Source organism: Lontra canadensis, unplaced genomic scaffold (genome assembly GCF_010015895.1).
Source record: "Lontra canadensis isolate GAN:19392208 unplaced genomic scaffold, GSC_riverotter_1.0 scaffold4, whole genome shotgun sequence".
NCBI classification, from domain to species: Eukaryota; Metazoa; Chordata; class Mammalia; order Carnivora; family Mustelidae; genus Lontra; species Lontra canadensis.
In genome coordinates, this window is record NW_022630998.1 from 54,065,100 (window position 1) to 54,085,069 (window position 19,970).

A 19,970-nucleotide genomic window follows, 5' to 3' on the forward strand; every position below is an offset into this window, starting at 1 on the left:
TCTGTGTGCAAGTACCCCTCTGCTTCCCTTCTTTCTAGCATGATGATCTTTAGAAATCCTTAAATCCATGCTTTAGCTTACTCTCTTATTAAAGAGAGAATACTATTAGTGCCTCATTGCAACATCATTATAAATGTTAGAGAGATTGTAGGCAAAATAACAACATGGAATCTGAGAAGTGGTAGGTGACCATTTTTATTTTTCTTGAATATATTTATTTAATGGGTAAAGACATGAACACCAGAATGAGTATATGCTAAGCTCATTGTTAGGGATACGACATAGAATCTTCTCATGAGGAGCTCATAAAACACTGAGAAAGACATTTTTTTACTGCAGAGTGAGACATGGGACTAGGGAGCAAACACATTAGGGAAATCAGCTCAGATATCCAAGTCTCTCATAAGTCTAATCCTTCAATTCCATTTTCCTCTATTCTAGAAGCAATTGTTCCTTCTTTTGAGCTTCTTAGTAGTGTGCTATCCAGTAAGGTCACCACACATGTGACTTGTGGCCACTGTGCTTTTGATATTTGGTTCTTTTGGGATGTTCTGTAAGTGTAAATAAACACCAGACTTCAGAGGTGAGTGCCAAAATAGTCAAATAGCTCATTAGTAATGTTTTAATATTGATTACATGTAAAACAATATTTTGTATACATTGTGTTAAATAAAATACAAAATAAATAAGATATAAAATTAATAAGACGTAATACTAAGTTCATCTGGACTTTTTCCTACTTTTCAATGTGGTTACTAGAAAATGTAAAATTACATATGTGGCTCACATTTTATTTCTATTGGACACTACTGTCCTAGTACTTCATTGTGCCACATTATGGCCACATCAGTTTACTCTGCCTGCACCTATAGGACTCTAACATATTTGTCATATGGACTATTTTCATTTCTAAATTATAAACTCCAGGACACTATTTACCATTATTATTGATGCTGCTATTGTCATAGCACATAACACCAAGTCTTCAATATATATTTGATTGATAGATAGGTGGAGATAGATTCTGAGGCCTGTGAACTTGAGAGAAAGGTAGTCCTCCATTGTCTTTGATGCATAAGGCAAGTGCAGTGGCTGCAATGTCAAAATGTCAAAATGTCACCCTACCTCACCAAGATAGGATTGTGTCAATTACATAATAAAGCTAACCAGAAGACTAATCAATATGTCCTAATACTACATCTGTGTCTGCAGCTATCTCTGTGACCTTTGGCAATGACTTGTCTCTACAAGGAAGAGGTCTCAGGGTTCCACAGATATTTGTGTTTTGCAGATGACAGAAACCTGGCTGTCACTCATTAGGCAAAGCCACAGAACCTCCCAACCACTGCCTCCTTGAAAAGTCCAGGAGTAGGGAGAGTAGCAGTCTCTAGAGGATTCATCTCAGGAAAGCAGGCAAACGGTATTACCCTAGTAGCAAAACAGGGCCAGCTCAACTTTACAAAATATGAGCAGAGTACAGTTAGCTGGAATTTGGAGTCCTCTCTCCCTCTGACTCAGTACCCTTAAGCAAGGGAAACCGGAAGTTGAATGCAATTTTTGCCGTAGATTGCAATACTATTTATTATCTTGACAGAATAGCCTTATATTGGGTACTGGGCTATACATCAGTACCATAAGATTATGAGTGGACCTTTCTTAGCACATTAGCTGGAGACATTTCCCAGTGAAGAGCTTGAGAAGTTTGTGAGAGCTCACAGCCAAACAATACGTCACAGCTAGTTCTACAGGGAGTTCATATTCCAAGTGGGTGGGGAGTGAGTGAGAATATTTTTGCCCATTTGAGATCTAGCAAGTGGTATCTTGACTGCAGTGGGTTTATTGGCCACTGAATAGGCAGGGAGTCGGAGACAGAATTACTTGCTGGCCTAATAGTAAATTTCCTGTCACGATGCGGCAAAATAATAATAATAAAATAATAGAGTGTTTATTATGTGTTAGACATATTGTTGAGTATTAAATATGAATTACTGCATGTATGCATCACAAGCAACCCCGTGAAGTTGGTGGTATGTTCACTACTTTCTAACCCAGGCTTGGGAAGGTTTTGTTGCTTACTTAAGGTCACATAGCTTATGCCTAGTGGAGCTGGGACTCCAACCCAGATCATTAGGCTGTAACTAACAAAATATACAGGCTATGTTTGAGGCAGAACTAGTAGCATCTGTTAAAGCAATATCTGGTGAACAACATTAAGCTGTGAGGACATTCTGTCAGCCTTATTCACAAGTGATAATCCTGTACCAGTTACCTGCACTGTACTGCCTACACAAGCGAGGGAGCATAGGATGGTAGTAGACGTGTAGGACTGGGACCTGAGTCTGGCCATGCCAACTCAGCACCTCAGCACCTCTCTGGGCCTCTGTTGATTTGAATGTAGACTACAAGGACTACAATACACTGAGTTCTAAGGTTTTGTACAATGTTCTCATTCTCTAAATCTTACAACCTTGAGGGGAAGGAGGGATGTGAGGCAGTGGTCATTCCGGGTTCAATGTGGACAGGTGACACACCAAAGAGAAAGATCTTTCTTAGAACTAACAATGCCTTGAGAGGGGACGGAGCAGGCCCATTCTCCTGTGGAACTGGGCTCTGTGCTACCTGCAAAGCAGTAGACTGGGAACTCAGAACAATCTCTGAAATTTGTATTTGATTTGGCCACATTTCACAATTACTAGTTTCTTGAAAAGTTCTTAAAGGAACATTTTAGCATTACTTTCTCTCCAAATAAATGAAAAAAAATATGTACTAGATTGAATGATTATTAGGTATTAAATATTCTACTAGACTATAAGTACAGATGGGTAGATAATCCTTAAGAAATTTTTTAGATCATCTTTTGTTTTGATATCTGAAGTCTACATTTGGACCACAAACCAAACCACGTCACCTTTCTGAAAACTGTGAAGATTTAGGACTTCTCATATGGAAATGCTATCAGTATTGTAGCACCAATTGGAGCTCTGTGCCTTGCTAATGAGACCTGAATAACAAGGAGGTTAGGTGAGTTAACTGTAATATTTATAGATAAGCCTAAACAATAGTACATTTCACCAAGAAAGACATGTAAAGCAGTGGTTAAAACCTTTGGCTCTTGAGTCAAACAAAATAATTCTAAATTCTAGTGCTGCCACTAATTTGTTACAACCTTAACTGAGTCCCCATATTTTCAAAATGCCAATATCTTTATCTGTATAAAACATGAATGATAATAATGGGACTTACCTCCATAGAGTTAGTTTGAGAATGAAGTGGATTTTGTATGTAAAACACCTAATATCTTGCCTAGTGCATTCACTGCAAGCCCTCAGAAATGTTAAGTACTAACATTAACAGAAGACAAGCAATTTACCATCTATAGCAGGTATCTTTTTAAGAAGTCTAGATATCATAAAATCATATTTTACCAAGGAAATCATTAGACAATAAGTTAATGTAACCAGAGAAGTAGTAAGATCATTTCCCCAGGGCTATTTTACAGCCGTGTTATCTAAAACCCTGGAATCTGTTTAGAAGTAGTAGTAATTTCTTAATCTTAAAGAGATAAACAGATTCATATAATAAGTTGTCTCTAATTTCCCCACAGTATTATGTGAAAATACAGTTCTGCACATTGAATATTATTTGGTTCTTTGGACATTCACTATTGATTGCTAGAAGACAAGGGGATCGATATTAATAAATGTTGGAAGTTGTCAGCTGTGCTACTCGGAGGAGACTAGGGGATGGGAGAGAGAGAGACAGGGAGAGGGAGAGAGGGAGATAGAGAAGGAGGGAGAGAGAGGCATTACTTGCCTGACAGAGCACTTCATGGTCCATCTCATTACTTTCCATTCACCAGAGCTTAATATGAAAATGCCTGGGAGAATGGAGCAACTGTTTAAACATGTCATTCCCACAGTAGGTGGAGTGTCAAGATTTCATAGCCATTGAATGCCCCGAAGTTAGACACTGCCTTGTCACACTGAAGGCAAAGTCAAGGTGGAAAATGCCATGTTTCTACTGCCAGTGTTCAAACAGGCTGGGGAATTTTGTATGACAATACACACAGGTTTTGTTTCAAGGCATCCTGAGAACTTAGCTTCCTTAGATCTTCGCATGTACTCTTGCTGTGACTACTGAAGGCTTAAAGATGACAATGAAATTGTTAGTGACAATGAAATGTTAGTAAACATCAGGAAAGCAGCGTAGCCAAATCTCCCCGCTGTTGAGGAATGTAGGTAAAAATCTCTTTGTAGGGGCACCTGGGTGGCTCAGTGGGTTAAAGCTTCTGCCTTTGGCTCAGCTCATGATCCCAGGGTCCTGGGATCGAGCCCCGCATCGGACTCTCTGCTCTGCTATGCAGAGAGCCTGCTTCCTCCTCTCTCTCTGCCTGCCTCTCTGCCTACTTGTGATCTCTGTCTGTCAAATAAATAAATCTTAAAAAAAAAAATCTCTTTGTAGAATGTGCTCACTTCGAGCCTTGCACGCTGCACACACCCATATGATATTGTCCAATGAGCGTGATATATCAGTGCTGAGAGTATTTGAAGGTGATGAGCTAATGTGGAAATTTTAGAAAAGATAATGCTAAAAATGAAGGACCGGTACTGCTAGAAATGAAGAAACAACAAGCCTGGAAATGAACTGAGACGCAAAAGCAGCCTGTGATCTATCTGCTGGAAGTGTCTGGACTGTTTTAAGGAGCTGGCTCTCTGATATTAACAAAAGGATGACAGTGAAGAGGAACAGTATCTCTTTAGTTTGCAATAAGCATGTACAGCATATACCTCAGTTGCTCTGTGAAATGCTAGTGTGTAGTAGCAAGTCACCCAATGGTCTTGGAAACAGTAAGTATTAAAGTTCCTATACAGAAGACACCATAATTATAATGTGTGATACATGCAGTCTCAGAAACCAGGCTGGAAGAAGAAGGTTTAAGGCTCAGGCACTGTGGTTCTGCTTTGTATACATTATTGCATTTAAGTGCCACAACAACCTTATTGAAAGGATGGGATTAGGATGGTGAAATCATGGGAGCTCATTCCCGCACCAGGGTTAGCCTATGTTAGAGAGTGTGTTGAGCTTGTGGCATGAATTATCTCATTTACTTCCCACAGTCCTATAAGGTAGGTATGTTCAGCTTTATTTAACAGATGAGTGAACTGAAGAGTATTGATCAAAGCCTCTCCTAGGAAGGATTCACCCCCAGACCTTTCTAATTTTTAGAAGCACTATACATGCAGTAGTAATACAGAGTACAAAGAAATCATAAAGAAAAAGAAGAGGGAGAAGGAGATGCATCTGTTGCATTTGAATCATATACCAGGCACCGACCAATAAGTTTTGCATGGAGTATCGTCTCTAACCCTCACGATCCTGCTGTCTCTTTGTCATTGATGAGAAAGTACCAGTTCATCGAAGTTAAGAAACTTGCCCAGTTTTAAGCAATTAGACAGATGCAGACACAGACAGTAAATTCAGTGCAGTGTGGCTCTGGAACCTGAACTATTAATCAATTTGTTTGTGTTAAAAATAGATTATCATTATTTTATGATGGACCATTTTTTATTTTAAAAAGAAAAGAACTTGCCTGTAAAGTAAAGCTAGTTACCTGAATAAAATGGGGGTTCATAGGATAGACTGTGCATTCTTGATACAGTCTGAAATATCCCAGATACCCAACTGTGTGAACTGGCCACCTTTGTCTCTTCTGTATAGATTTGCTTTACTTGCTTACTTTACTTGTTTTACTTTTCGGACTCTTGCGTGATATCTCTATGAAATGTGGGATCTCTGTTATATCTCTACAAAATTGGGTGCTTCACTCTCCCCCAGCTTGCCTGGAATTTCCTAAAAGTGTGACAACAGAATGAGTTCGTAGCTGCAGCTGCACCTCTTGCCTTTAGTTGGGCTTGTCTGCGTGAGAACAACGTGATTCTACCCTTGCTGCCGACCAGACGAGGTGATGTGTTGACCCCCTGCCCATTTTTTAGTGATACTGTTTTCCATTGTGTGTAAGCATTCCCATGAATATCCCTTTACTTCAGAAACCTAAAACCCCCATTTTGTGCAACCCCACCAAAATAGAATTTAGCCAGTTTTGTGACAAATCACATATTTAAAATAGTTTTTCCTCTTATTCACCTGACAAGTTATTATAAATTAAAAAAAAAAAAAAGGATTGTTGTCCCTTAAACTTTGGCCGAAAAGAATCACAACATGACATTAGACATCAGGTATGGTAGGTATGTAACTCTTGTCTTGCAGTGTGTTTTCATACTGTCATTAAAATAAAGATGAACTAAGACCATAATCATGTTACATCACACTAAATCAGTTTTTTGAAGAAGGGGGGGGAAACTTTTCTTCATAGAAATCTCTGATGTGTTATTCATTCTGGTTTTTTGTTCCTTTTTCTATGTATGGGAAAACATTTTTGATTCAAAAGACTGCCCAGTATCATAGGGTTTTTTTCCTTGAATAATTGCCAAATTGTTTTGTTCCCGATTTTCTATATCAGGAAACTGGATATCTGTATCAGGATTTCATTTTAGTAATTGAGGTTGTTAACCCACCTGGTTGTTTTTGTTTTTGTAACCTCTGTAAGGAGTTATTTGAACAACAGAAACAATGATAAATCACATGCAATTTAGAACCAGTCCTGAGAACTAGAAAGGAGAAAAAAAATTTCCTCAGAGAGTTTGGCTTGCAATAAAACAGGATTGTTGTGTTTTTAGTGTTGTCTGTTTTGTGGTGGAAAAAAAAATAGATCATCTTTTTGTCCGTACACTCACCCTGTGGTATTATCTCCATCTGGCTGTCTCTACAGCCCTGGGCCTCTTAGCTCTGAGTAAGTGTGTACCAGCAGCTATTAATAGCCCAACTCTTCCACAGTCTGCTGTCACAGATGGAATCTGAGCTTCCAAAGACTAAGACCATAAAAACTCATTACAATGAAAGCAGTACATTCTTTGGCACTTAATGCAATTAAGTTATCTATAAATAAGGGGCATTTTTAAAGCAATGCATCAGCCCCTGATTTTAGTTTGTGGGTGTCACTTATTGATACAGTTTTTGACACACAGGTTTCTTCCTTAGGACGTCTTGTGAATCTGTTCTGTTAATCCAGACACTACATGTAAAATTGCGAGAGAATGTCTTAGTTTAGAAAAAAAAAAAAAAAAGGAATACTTGAGAGTATAGTAGAAAAATCACAACAAAGCAAAGAGGGGGAAAAGATTTGAACTAGAGAATGTGCATCATGGATTGCAGAATTCATGGAGATCTGCATGTCTGTGCCAGGAAAGGGTTGGTCCTTAACCCCTTGAACCATGACCATTGCAGGAGCCAGGACACACACCATGAACGAAAGCCTCCTTACCTATCTCTCTCTCTCTCTCTCTCTCTCTCTCTCTCACACACACACACACACACCAAATATATCCCTGGAAACTCCCAATTCTTTTTCCCCTAAGCAAAGCTGAGATTGCTCTCTCAAGGAACTGTCTCAGTATTTCTCTTTAAGAGTATAGGAAGATGATGGAAAAAGAGATTAAAGTCTATTTCTGGACCCTCTTTCTCCATGATCCCCTTGCTTTTCTAGTATTTACCAAGAGAATTAAAGGATTTATTAAATCAGATTAACTGCTTGTATCATCTGTTCTACACTGAGTAACATCAGAGATGCAGCCAGGCCAAGAAAGTAAAAACCCAGTGTTATGCTCAGAATTGATTCTTGAACAACACTTACTGTATAAACAAATGCGAGAGAGCTTTATTTCCTCATTGTGTGTTAGAATGTCAGTTCTATGAGGTCAGGAACATACTGCTTTTGTTCAGTTGTCTAACCCCAGCATCTACTGCAGTAAATATTATTGAATAAATGTGTAAGTACATGGAGTTAACAACATCTTGCATGCTTTTGCAAAGGATTCTTACAAATTTCTTTTCAGCTCTGTGCTGAAGTACAATGCCTCAGCATTTTCTTGCTATAAAACACTGAGAAAATAATTGATGTATTCTGGGTGCCCTTTCCCTTTTATTCCCATGTAAGTTTTTATGATTCATCATACCATTTTTATATATACTTTTTATATATACTTATCACCTATGGTTCTTTAAAAGTGATTCTCCTGTCGAATAAAATAAATTCATGTAGGAACATAATTTATCTACTTGAATTAGATTTGAAATTTCCTGCAAATAGCTCTTAGGGTCAGGTTAGGGGTGTGGGCTTTCAGTGTAAGATAATCCCTGTCAATTTAACTGGCTCATTTATTCAGTCCTTCATTTATTCCAATTACATGCATAAGCTCCTGTGATATGTTTTGCACAAAGGATACATTTTCGAGTATCATGTACACACACACACACACACACACACACACAGCCTCCACATTGTGGCCCTAACGGGATCCACAAACAGATGGGGAGAAAGCAGAAATTCAGTAAGCAGTTTCAGTCAAGTCTAGTTAAGTGCCAACTGCAGTTCAAATATTAAACACCTACTATGAGTCAGTCTCCGATAAGACTGGAGAAAGAAAGTATAAATGTTTTAATTATATCTTACTAATTAATATGTATTAAATACATGAGAAGGAGAACTACCAGGACAGTAAGTGACTTGTTGCGTAATACTTGGTGTAGGCAGAAGCGATATTAATACAGACAAAAATTAAATTACTAGGAGTTGGAGCCATCTGTGGATATTCATGCAGGAAGGAGAATATCAATGGATCTTTAAGAATGGAAAGGATTCAAATAAGAGAAGGATTTGCACAATGAATGAAATTTTAAAATATAATTATTGGGGTTGAGGAGTTTTGAATTCTGGTAGGAAAAAAATTAAAGTACATGTTATTTGAATTCCTTGGTGATGCAGGGTAATACTTTCGGTTGGTTTGGTGATGCCGTATTGGTCATTTGTAAGTCATTGCCCTTGTCATTGCGGTTGACTCCCCTTCTGAATTGTTGCATCATATCATCAAGGGTATTTTTTACATCAGGTTAGCATTCACAAGGCAAAGATTACAGTAAATTTCTCCCTGTTCAAAAAAAAAAGTGTTTTCATTATGGTTTCTAGTGTGTTAGATAATTTATTCTTAAAAGTTCTGCTCTAGTATGAGACCCAAGAAATTCTCACCAACTTCAAAGTTCACTTATATCCAAAGGACCCATTCAGATTTAGGGAGCTATGGACATGATGATTAAGAGAGTAAGCTTTGGATTCAGAGTAACCTGGTTTTAAATGTTGACTCTGTCACTTTTCCTTTATTTGGGCAGGTTATTTAATTCAAGACGAGTTGCTTTATCTGCAAAATGTGAATATTCAGATTAAATTGGGTAATCTGTGTATACGTAGCTTGCTAACTGGGGCCTTATATCAGTGAATGGAAGGAAGCACTGCAGAGGAGCTGATGTTGAGCCAGGAGATGACTAAGAGTTTGGACCTTAATTTTTCAGTGATTGAGTGGTGTCTGAATTTTATAGATTCCAGCTTTTCTGCCTTCTTCTGAGTCAGTCTCTCTGTGCATTCTTTACTCCTAAGATTCCCCAGGTATGACATGGGATCTGAATTTTCACAGACCCATTCTGAGTTGAAGGAGACAACAAAAGCTAAATTGTGAGGGCTGTGTTAAGAAATATCTGTGGTAGGGGCCCCTGGGTGGCTCAGTCATTAAGCTTCTGCCTTCGGCTCAGGTCATGATCCCAGGGTCCTTGGATGGAGCCCCATATCAGGTTCCCTGCTCGGCAGGAAGCCTGCTTCTCCCTCTCCCTCTGCTGCTCCCCCTGCTTGTGTTCCCTCTCTCTCTGTGTCTCTCTCTGTCAAATAAATAAATAAACTCTTTAAAAAAAATCTGTGTTACAGAGAAAACTTTGTGATGCGATAAATAGCATGTTGAAGAGCACTTTGAAATACACCATTGCATTTTGGCCCTCCCCAGTACTTAGCAACTGGGAGAGTACTCACCTCTTTGCCCAGAGAAGGAGACGGAGCACAGAGTAACTTGACTCAGCCAAGCTACCCAGCTAATAAGTAATGAAGCCTAAATTTGAAACCAAATATTCCAACAAGTCTGTAAGTATTCCCACAGGTTTTGAGCTTGCAGTTTATTTGGAGGTAAAATACTTTATGGAGAAAAATGCAGGCACATGCAAATTAATATACCTCAATGTGATTGTTAATAGCTGAAAAAAAGAGTAAAGTGACAGACTCTACTGATAGAGCATAAATGAAACTACAGCTTTCTAGGAAATCAGAGTCTTAGGAGAGTCTGGGTTTTTGTTTTGTTTTGTTTTTTTCCCAAATAAACATGGACATGTGGGTAACTGGACTATGAGATACCATGTCATTTCTGAATATGTGTCTCCTGCTGAACCAAAGGGGAAAGAACAGCTTTTTTTTCAGCACCGGGGACAGCTCAGCAACTCTCCAAAGGGTTGTTCCCTATACAGCATGAACAAAGTGCTGTCTGTTTGATAGCATCCGCTCTGCGAAGCCCAAGGGAGCTGACCTGACCTTGTAATGTTCATTCAGTGATGAACGTAAATTTAAAATAGCAGTGGAGTTGCATTAAATGCTTATTCAGGAGGTTTCATTAGTGTCAATAAGTATGACACATTTGAAATTATTGATTTTTTTATTTTTCTCAATTTAGAATGAGAGGCTCAATTAATTACTGTGAAGTGCTTTCCTACAGCTTTCCTTCCATCTCTGTTAAAGCCCATTTGAATAATTACCACAGTTGAGTTTCATGAGTCCACTTTTTTTAGTGTAACCTCTTTTTCCCCCTTTTACTCAGTGCTTTTCCCCAAACTCAATGATTCAATGAATGGCTGACTCCTCTCTGTGATGATAAGGACCAGATGGAAATCCATAGATGCTAATCCTATAGCTTTTGAAGAAGGGACCTAAGTAGCCTAAAAACAGGCCCATAAATTAGAAAGAGTAGACCATACATGCTAAACAAGCAATATCTGCACTAATTGGACTTAGACCAAAGAGGTAGTCACCAGGAATATGAACAGAGACAAGGTGAGTTCTAGGCACCAATTTGGACACATACCCTTTGATTTTTTTTAAAGATTTTATTTCTTTAAGAGAGAGAGAAGGGGAGGGAGGGAGGGAGAGCATAGAGGGCAAAGAAGACTCCCTGCTGGCCAGAGAAGTTGTCACGGGGCTTGATCGAGGACCCTGCAATCATGACCTAAGCCCAAAGCAGATGCTTAACTGGCTCAGCCACCCAGGTGCCCCTCTATTTGATTTTTTAATTTTTTATTTATTTTTTAAAGGCTTTATTTTTTTTTTTTTTATTTGTCAGAGAGAGAGAGAGAGAGTGAGCATGAGCAGGAGGAGGAGCCAAGGCAGAGGGAGAAGCAGGCTCCCCACTGAGCAGGGAGCCCAATGCAGGACTCAATCCCAGGACCCTGAGATCATGACCTGAGCCGAAGGCAGAGGCTCAACCCACTGAGCCACCCAGGCACCCTCTATTTGATTTTTTAAATTTACTTATTTTAGAGAGAGAGAGAGAGTATAAGTGGGAGGGGCAGAGAGACAGGGAGAGGGAATCTCAAGCAGAGCATGGAGCCTGGCGTGGGACTCCCATCTCATGATCCTGAGATCACAATCTGAGCTGAAACCAAGAGTCAGATGCTTAACTGACTAGGCCACCCAGACACCTCTCTATTTGGTTTCTAAGGCTGGGATAAGAGAATGAAACTATGCTCTGAGCTTTTATAATAGAAATGACCTCACATTCAATAAGTTCTTTGATCTATAGTAAATTATAATGTTACCAGATTTGACATAAGTACATATATCCAATACAAACCTTGCTTTCTGTAACTTCCTGTGGCATCTGATAAAGAAAAATTTGTGGTACAGATGTTTAAAAATGGAATTTGTTGGGAGAGAGCTTGGAGTTTGTGCCTGGATTCACCTCACACATGCACCAACCCCCAGAGATCCAGGAAAGAAATAGAGTCCCAGTCCTAACCTTTCGGATGGTACTTGCTTGCTTACAATCAAGGACGATTTCAGCATAAGCATGATTGAGTCTTTTCTGACTTTGATTTTTAAAATTAACCTGAAATGAGGCAATAGGGACATTTGTTCTGCTGAGTTTTATGGTCACTGTGCTAGGTTACAGGTAGGCTGTGGATGCTGTTATATTTTTGTTATTAGGAGGAGAATTCAGGAGAACAGAGAGAAGAATCATCTCATCCTTCTGCTTGAGAAGAATGTGTTTTGGACATGGCTAATTAAGTCACTTTTCAGGATTTTTAGCTTTCAAGTGGATTAGGTACCATAACATTAGAAATGAAGTTTCTGTATCATTCTAAAGTTAACCCTGAAATTAAATTACTTTAAAGGTCCCTCTTTCCCTCTTGATGCACATTTTCTCTTCATGTGACAAGTCCTGTAAGTTAACTCTCTAGCAACAGAGCAAGTCCACCATAAGAAGTGACCTCTGGCTGTCAGATCACCTCTCCAAATTGAAACCAGAACAGGGAATTGAGCTCCAAGTTGCAGAAGAAGCATGTGTGACCTCTTGGTTCAAGTGGAGGGAGTGTCTCCAAACAGTTTCCTTTGCCAAAAGACTCTGTTTTCCTTGGATATAAATAAAAACAAGAGTCCTTTGTTCTGAAAGACGTAAGAATTATGATTAGTATTGGTTTACTTTTTCCTGTGAGTTCATATTTTGGGGACTGTATTGGTTTCAGTTACAAGGATCTTCTATCAGTCTAGATTGTAAATGCATGGAAGGAACTTCCCTGATGTTTTACTGGTGATAAAAGAAACTTATGTATTTATCCATTTAGCTAGTGTTGACTAAATACCTACATATACCAGGCAGTGTTCTAGTCCTAGAGAAAGTGATGAACAAGATCAACGTGGTTTTTTCCTGTTATGGCGGGGGGAGTACGATCCAAAAAGCAAATAAGAATTTTATATGGTGATAAATAGCAGAAAGAGATTAGAGCAAGTTAATGATATAATAGAAACTATGGGCAGTGGAGAACCCACATTAGATAAAGTAGACAGGGAAAGTCTTGACACTAAGACCTAAATAACAAAATGGAACCAAGATGGGTAAAATCTAGGGAATGAGGACTCTCTGAAAGGAAACAGCAAATGCAAAGGTCCTAAGGCAGTAATGAGCTTGGAGAGTATGGGGAACAGAAGGCCAGTGCAACTTGAGCCTTATGAGTAAAGACGGAGTAGCAGAAGAGGTAGACAGGATCCAGACTATGTAGAGGTATAGAGGCCATGACAAAGAGGAGGATTTTATTCTGAGGGTTGTGTGAAGTTATTAGCAGGTTTGGAAGCAAGGGGATGACATAATCTCATTTATGTTCTCCAGATCTCTTTTTCAAATTTGTGTTTTCATTTGCAAGGCTCTACTCTAATTTGGGGAGCCAGTTTTATTTCTGGATCTTACTGATTGGTTATTTTAGTAATTAATTTTCTTGTAAAATAAGGATGTTTTAGAAATTACCCAGCGTAGTGTAAATGTCCAGACAGAGCTGCCACTTTTAGGTGCGTTCATTTTCTAAAATGTGACAAGATGTTATACCTGTAATACAACTTTTGAAGGCTGAGTTCCACTCTCACTTGAGCAACTGACTTTCTGTCCTGGGCAAATTTACTTGTGTTCTCCATCTGCATTTCCCCATGAGTGAAATGAGGATATTAGTACCTCCTTTGCTTGGCTCCCACCTAAATGTTGGGAAGCTCTGATGTGATGGTTATGACGTTGAAGGGGCTGAAAGCTGAATCTATTCATGCAGTTAAACATTTGTTGAGTACGGGACACAGGGCCCTTAAATGGTTTTAATAATAGTGGTTGCCATTTTATTAACTTTTAACTGTGGTTTTTATTAACTGTGGTCTTTTTCATTGACTGCTGATTCCAACCCTATCAAGTTAGTGATGGGATTATCTCTATTTTTATTTTATTATTGAAGTATAGTTGACATACGGTGTCTTGTTACTTTTAGATTAACAACATAGTGATTTGATAGTTCTGTACATTACTCAGTGCTCATGATAAGTGCAGTCATGGATTATTTCTGTTTTTCAGATGAGAGGATGAGGGCTCAGAGAATTTGCTTTCCCAAGCTGGTAAGAGTTGGCTGGGATTGTAGCCCCTATCTTTTTGCCCCCAAAGCCCACGCTCTACTGCTAAGTTCTGCTGCCTTTTAGGATTTCGTTACCCAGCAGGAAGGGCAGGCTAACAAACCTTGTTGCTAGGTTGGGATATGCATGTATAGAGTGGTCTGACTGCAGGGAGAAGGAAGCAGGGGGGACAAGTTCAGCCGGTTTCATAGAAACAAGGATAGCTTTGAACTTGGTCTGGAAGGGTAAGAGCTTCAAGGGACATGATCAGGTGATGTGATAGTGAAGGAAGGTCATCTTAGAAAAGAGTATACTAGGGCACCTGGGGGGCCCAGTGGGTTAAGCCTCTGCCTTCAGCTCAGGTCGTGATCTCAGGGTCCTGGGATCGAGCCCCGCATCAGGCTCTCTGCTCAGCAGGGAGCCTGCTTCTCCCTCTCTCTGCCTGCCTCTCTGCCTACTTATGAGCTCTCTTTCTCTGTTGAATAAATAAATAAAATCTTTAAAAAGAAAGAAAGAAAGAAAGAGAAAGAAAGAAAGAAAGAAAGAAAGAGAAAAGAAAAGAAAAGAAAAGAATATTCTAAGCAGAAATAGGGAAATGTGAGAGAGGGGTATTTAATGTGGGGAATGGCTGGCAAGTTAGTGTAACTACAGGATCTGTGCTCTTGTATTTCTGTGTACTTAGTGTTATCTGTGGGTTTTTTTTTTTTTTTAATTTTTGGTGTTGGGAAGAGGGGAGAGAGAGAGACACGGAGGGAGAGTGAGCATATGTGTGTATTTTTAGGTCTTTTCCTGTCTTTGGATTTATATGGTATGTGGCGAAGTTACATGGTATGTGACATGGTGAGAGGCGGGATGTGGCTGGAGTATGACACTTTCAAAGAGATGAAATGACAGGTGAGAGGTCTGGGGGGAGGCTAGTGCACTCAGCCAGGTAAGAGACAGTGTGTGGCCAGAATGAAGGCCGCTTGGGACATATATAGCGAATGGAGGAGATGTATGGAATGTTACTTTAGAAATAAGGTCAGTAGTGCTTCTGTCTACATCAAGGCACAGCTGAGAGAGGTGTGCAGAGTGAATCCTGGGTTTCTAGCTTGGCGGTGGTGTGCATGCAGGCCTAAGAACCTAAATAAGAGAAGCGGGAGCAGAGGTAGGTTTGGAGAATGGAGGAGGTGGTGGTAAATTTGGGACTAAATGAGTCTGAGCAGCCTGGCATCCACAGGGAGATGCCAGCTTTGCAGGTGGATATGGAAAGAAGATCCAAAGCGCAGAGAAGAGAGCAAGAGAAATGGGGAGGAAAGGTCACCACACAGCTGGCCTTTCCCATCTCATATTGCAGTGGTATGCTTTTGTGATCACGTTGCTCTTAATAGCATCCCAAACTCCCACTGCATGAAGGAGGGTTTGTGAAGGAGTATGTGTGCCTCTAAGAAAACAAGCCAATTCACAATAATCCACAAATGAGCAGCCATGGCAGTTGCTTTTATTCTTAAACTGGCTGTTTGAGTCTAACCAGCATGTTTTTCTTTTTTTTTTTTTTTAAGATTTTTTTTAATTTATTTATTTGACAGGCAGAGATCACAAGTAGGCAGAGAAGCAGGCAGAGGTGGGGGGAGGAGCAGGATGCCTGCTGAGCAGAGAGCCCGATGTGGGGCTCAATCCCAGGACCCTGAGATCATGACCTGAGCCAAAGGCAGAGGCTTAACCCACTGAGCCACCCAGGTGCCCCTACCCAGCATCTTTTTAAGGCTTTGTCTCCATAATTCCTCACAGCAAATTCATTTCAGTACATATTTATCGAAGAAAAATAGTTAGAAAGGTAAATCTTATAGGTAAGAGTTACGTGAGTTCTAAAGCTAACTAGAGCTGGTTTTTAAGTAGTACATTTTCTGGAATAGTCTTTATCTCCCTCTTCTTTAGTAATTGTGACAATCATGAATTGGTGCCTTTGGAATCAGCACATTCAAAGGCAGGTGCCATGTCGCTTTCCGTTCTGATTCTACTATGGTTATGTCTCTGACTACACCTATCGCACCTGAGTTTTATTTAGTTGAGATTTATTTCTTCAGACTCTGTCCATCTTCATGTTTTTGATCATTTGCACAGAATATTGAGGTGAACTCTCCATGAAACCCAAAGAGAAATTGTTTGTGGAGGTAAAATGTCTTCATCTGACAAAGCAGAAGAAGCAGGAGAGCAAGAGCTGATGGTGAAAGTGATGAATCAGCTCTGATTTACAGATTTCTTGGCCCAAAATAGTTCATTTTCGAAATATATTATTCACAGCAAGGCCCTAGCAAGAGGAAGAATTAGAGCTGATTTCCAGCTGGAGATTTTGTGCAGGAGAAGAAAGCCTACAATGATTTGTAGGCACAACTGACCTCGGTAGGAGTGTTCGATTTTCAAATGAGGAGAAGGCCATCTGTTGGTTGAGGGTTGGGGGAATGAGGCAGGATAATCACTCTTTATAGCAAACTGTACTTGATTCCTATTCAGAAACTTTGGAGGCCTGGTCTTATTCCTGTATACAGGGAAGTCAAACTCAGAGATTACATGCTTGGTTCAAGGTCACCCAAGGAATGAGATGGACTAAAACTCACACCTCCTGATTGCCAGGTCAGCGTCCTTTCCATTGATTACCTCTTGAACAATGTTCGATTCCTGCCATTACTTGTTCTATGATCTTGGCCAAGTAACTTAGTCTGTCTGACTCTCAGATTTCTCATCTGTGAAATAAAAACAATGAACAGACTTTACTGGGTCATCGAGAAAATCACATAACCTAAGATGCCTAGAGGATAGTGTGTGCTCATAGTAGATGCTCAAAAATGTTTCCCTTGAAACAATGGGGTGCATGTTGATGAGGGTTCTCTGAGGTATCTTCAAAACAGGCTTAGTGGTTTATAAGTCAAAAGAATCTCTGTGTGAGATGATGGTGTGTAGAAAATATCCATCAACCAAGAGAAGGGAGAGAAGACAGAGTTGGAGGCTTTGCAAAAATTCCCATGATTTTTCCATACCTAATTGTCTTTTTTTGTTGTTTTTAAGCACAGATGGATATCTTCGGATTTCAATTTGTTTACTCAGCTTATATTATATAGACAACATATGTGCCATACATAAGCATGCCAGATGCTAGGGATATAGAGCAGCCAAATAAGAAAGCTTCACTCCCTCCCCTCATGGAGTTTAAAATCTAGTGAGAAAGAGAAGTCTTGATCAAATAATCATAGAAGGAATACCTATTCCAAGATCAAAGGCTCCTTTCTAACAGAGTCATTGTAAACTGTGCTGGGATCCTCTGACATAGTGTTGTGGGAGCAGGGAAGACTTCCCTGAGGACGTGACCTTTAGGCTAACCCTTAGGAGTAGAGCAGCCATGCCAGGTAGAGGGAGCAGCATAAAGCAAGGCCATGAGAAACACATGACTTTGGGGAAAAGGTTCTGGGACTGAGCAGCATGAACAGGTGAGAGGATGCCATCCAATGAGGCCATGAGAGAAGTGGGGGCCAGATCAGGCAGGACTTACCTAAATTCAAGGAATAGCTTTAAGCGATGTGTACACTGGTCAGATTGGATGATAGCAGAGCCCTCCAAGGGGCATATACACAACACCTGTTGCTCTGTCTGGCAGCCCCCCCACCCCAGTCTTGCAGCATCTCCCCTTTTCCTCCAAGGAATCATCTCCTAGCTCGGAGGCCATGGGGAAATATTTAAATAGTAATAAACCTGAGTTACCAGCAAAGGAGATAAGCTAAGTTCCTTATAGTCAAATATGCCGATAGGAATCCACCAACCAGGCTCTGCGTGTGCACTTGGTAGGTTGGGTGCTGATGGATTGGATGCTTTTAATATTTTCTGGCCAGCAGAGGGGAAGGTGGGGTCTCACTGATTCTTCTTCCGTACTCCTTCCCCCTCTTTCCTTTTGTATGTTTATTTGTAGATTCATGTATTAATGCATGTTTGTTGCATAAATCAATGTGTAATCTAGTTGGAAATGGAGGATATAGTCAATAAATTATAATACAGGAGTGGAATAGGTGAGCGCCCCAAGTAGGAGAAAGGGAGTAGAGGTTTCAGGGGAAGAGAGGATCACTTTGTCAAGGAGGCAAGAAGTGGGCGGTGATCAGGGAGGGTTTTGTGGATGAAGCAGTGTTTGACTAGAACCTCAGAGAATGCAGGAATAAATAGGCAGATGTAAGGAGTACATACAGGGCAGGGAAAGAGAACAGTAGTAGTACAGGCATACAGAAAGTTTAGGATGCACGGAATAAACAGCCTGGTTGAATTTTAACCTGTGTGAAGGTAAGTTCTTAGAATATATGGGGCTGGGGGTTCAAGTATGAGAAGACACAGAGGCTGCTGGATTCCTGTTGGGAGTGTGTCGGCTGGGAAGTGATATGACTGGCAGGTGAGGAACTAAGGAAGCCCAGAGGAGAAGGCAAGATGGATGGCACCAGAGCACCAAGCTCAAATCGGAGTTCCCTGGGCCCAGATCCTGCCCATCATTAGTATAGCCTCAGGTACTAGCGTAGTCCTGAGGCCGGCTCCAGCCCTACCGTGTGAGAATCTCTGGGGAACATGTCCTGGGCAGCTGTTACTTTTTTCAGCTATCTAGATGATCCCAACAAAGTCTAGCATTTGGGAAGGACTTTTGTCTTCCGTTCCACATGCAGGCTGCTCAGAAATCATCAGGTCCAGTCAGGTTGCTAAAGCACCAGCAAAACGAACTTGCTCTGCCTCTCATGGCTATGAACTGGGCTGCTTCACATGGTTTTTGGAAGTTACAATGATCAAGTGTTGCTTTTAAAACTGATACTGAAATAAAATTATAATTATGAAGTGGCTGGCAGAAACATTTGACTGTTGATGAAAGAGATAAAACCAAGCCTAGCAGAGAAGTACGCCTAGAGCCTTCTGTATAAGGCCGCACTGTGAACAGTGAGCACTGTGGCAAGTGAGTTGGGGGTTGGGGGCATGTTTTTATTTTATGCGGCTTAATATATTTAAAACGTGTCTTACAGTAAGCAAATATTTAGTGCTTACACACCCTAGTTAGAGACCTTTAAGCGGCAACAGAGGACCTTTCCAAATTGTATTCTGTGATCCAGTTAAAAAGGGGAAAGACAGCCTCTGTCCTCAGTGTTGTTGACAAGGCTGTCCTAAGAGCACCTGTCAGAGGATGTCCAGGTCAGAAGGTGAAATAAAAAAGGTCTTGGGCTTTCCGGTAGATGACATTGAGAACATTTACCTTGAGAAAGAGGACATTTGTATAATAAGTACTTAAATGTCATTCTGATTGAGTTTTAGGATTACTCACAGCTGGGAGGAGGAGCCAGAACCAAAAGATCTTGACAGTCTAGATTGATGGGCCCAACCTAATAATAACATGAATTGTATGGGGATCAATGCCAATATCTTCCCTGAAGTCTCAAAGAGCCACCTGCATGCATGCGGGGAGGGGAATGGCCCTTAAGAACAGCTCATCAAAACAAGCCTCCAGGGTCTTAGTTAACATTAAGAGCGAGTCAAAAGAATGATGTGGCTGCCAAGAGAAGGGATATAATGTTTGGCTGCATTAACAGAGATCTAGTGTCTGGTTTGATTCTTAACCAGTGGTATGCATGGAAATCACCAAAAAGTCTATTTCCAAATATACTCATAAGTCCGCTCTCCCCCCCCTCATCCCACATCTGACTGTTCCAAGCTGGAGGAGGTGGGGTAGGGACTAAACACACGGGTTTTAGAAGCTCTCTTCCCATTGAGGATTCTGATTTTTTTAAAATAATTTTTTATTTTTGTATTAACATATAATGTATTATTAGCCCCAGGGGTACAGGTCTGTGAATTGCCA

At 40.3% G+C, this 19,970-nt stretch overlaps 1 protein-coding gene across 8 annotated transcripts in view; it reads left to right on the top strand.

Moving 5' to 3' along the window:
• The window catches only part of PPP2R2B (protein phosphatase 2 regulatory subunit Bbeta), a 455,910-nt gene that overhangs the window by 215,118 nt on the left and 220,822 nt on the right, over window positions 1-19,970 (top strand). The window lies entirely within an intron of this gene.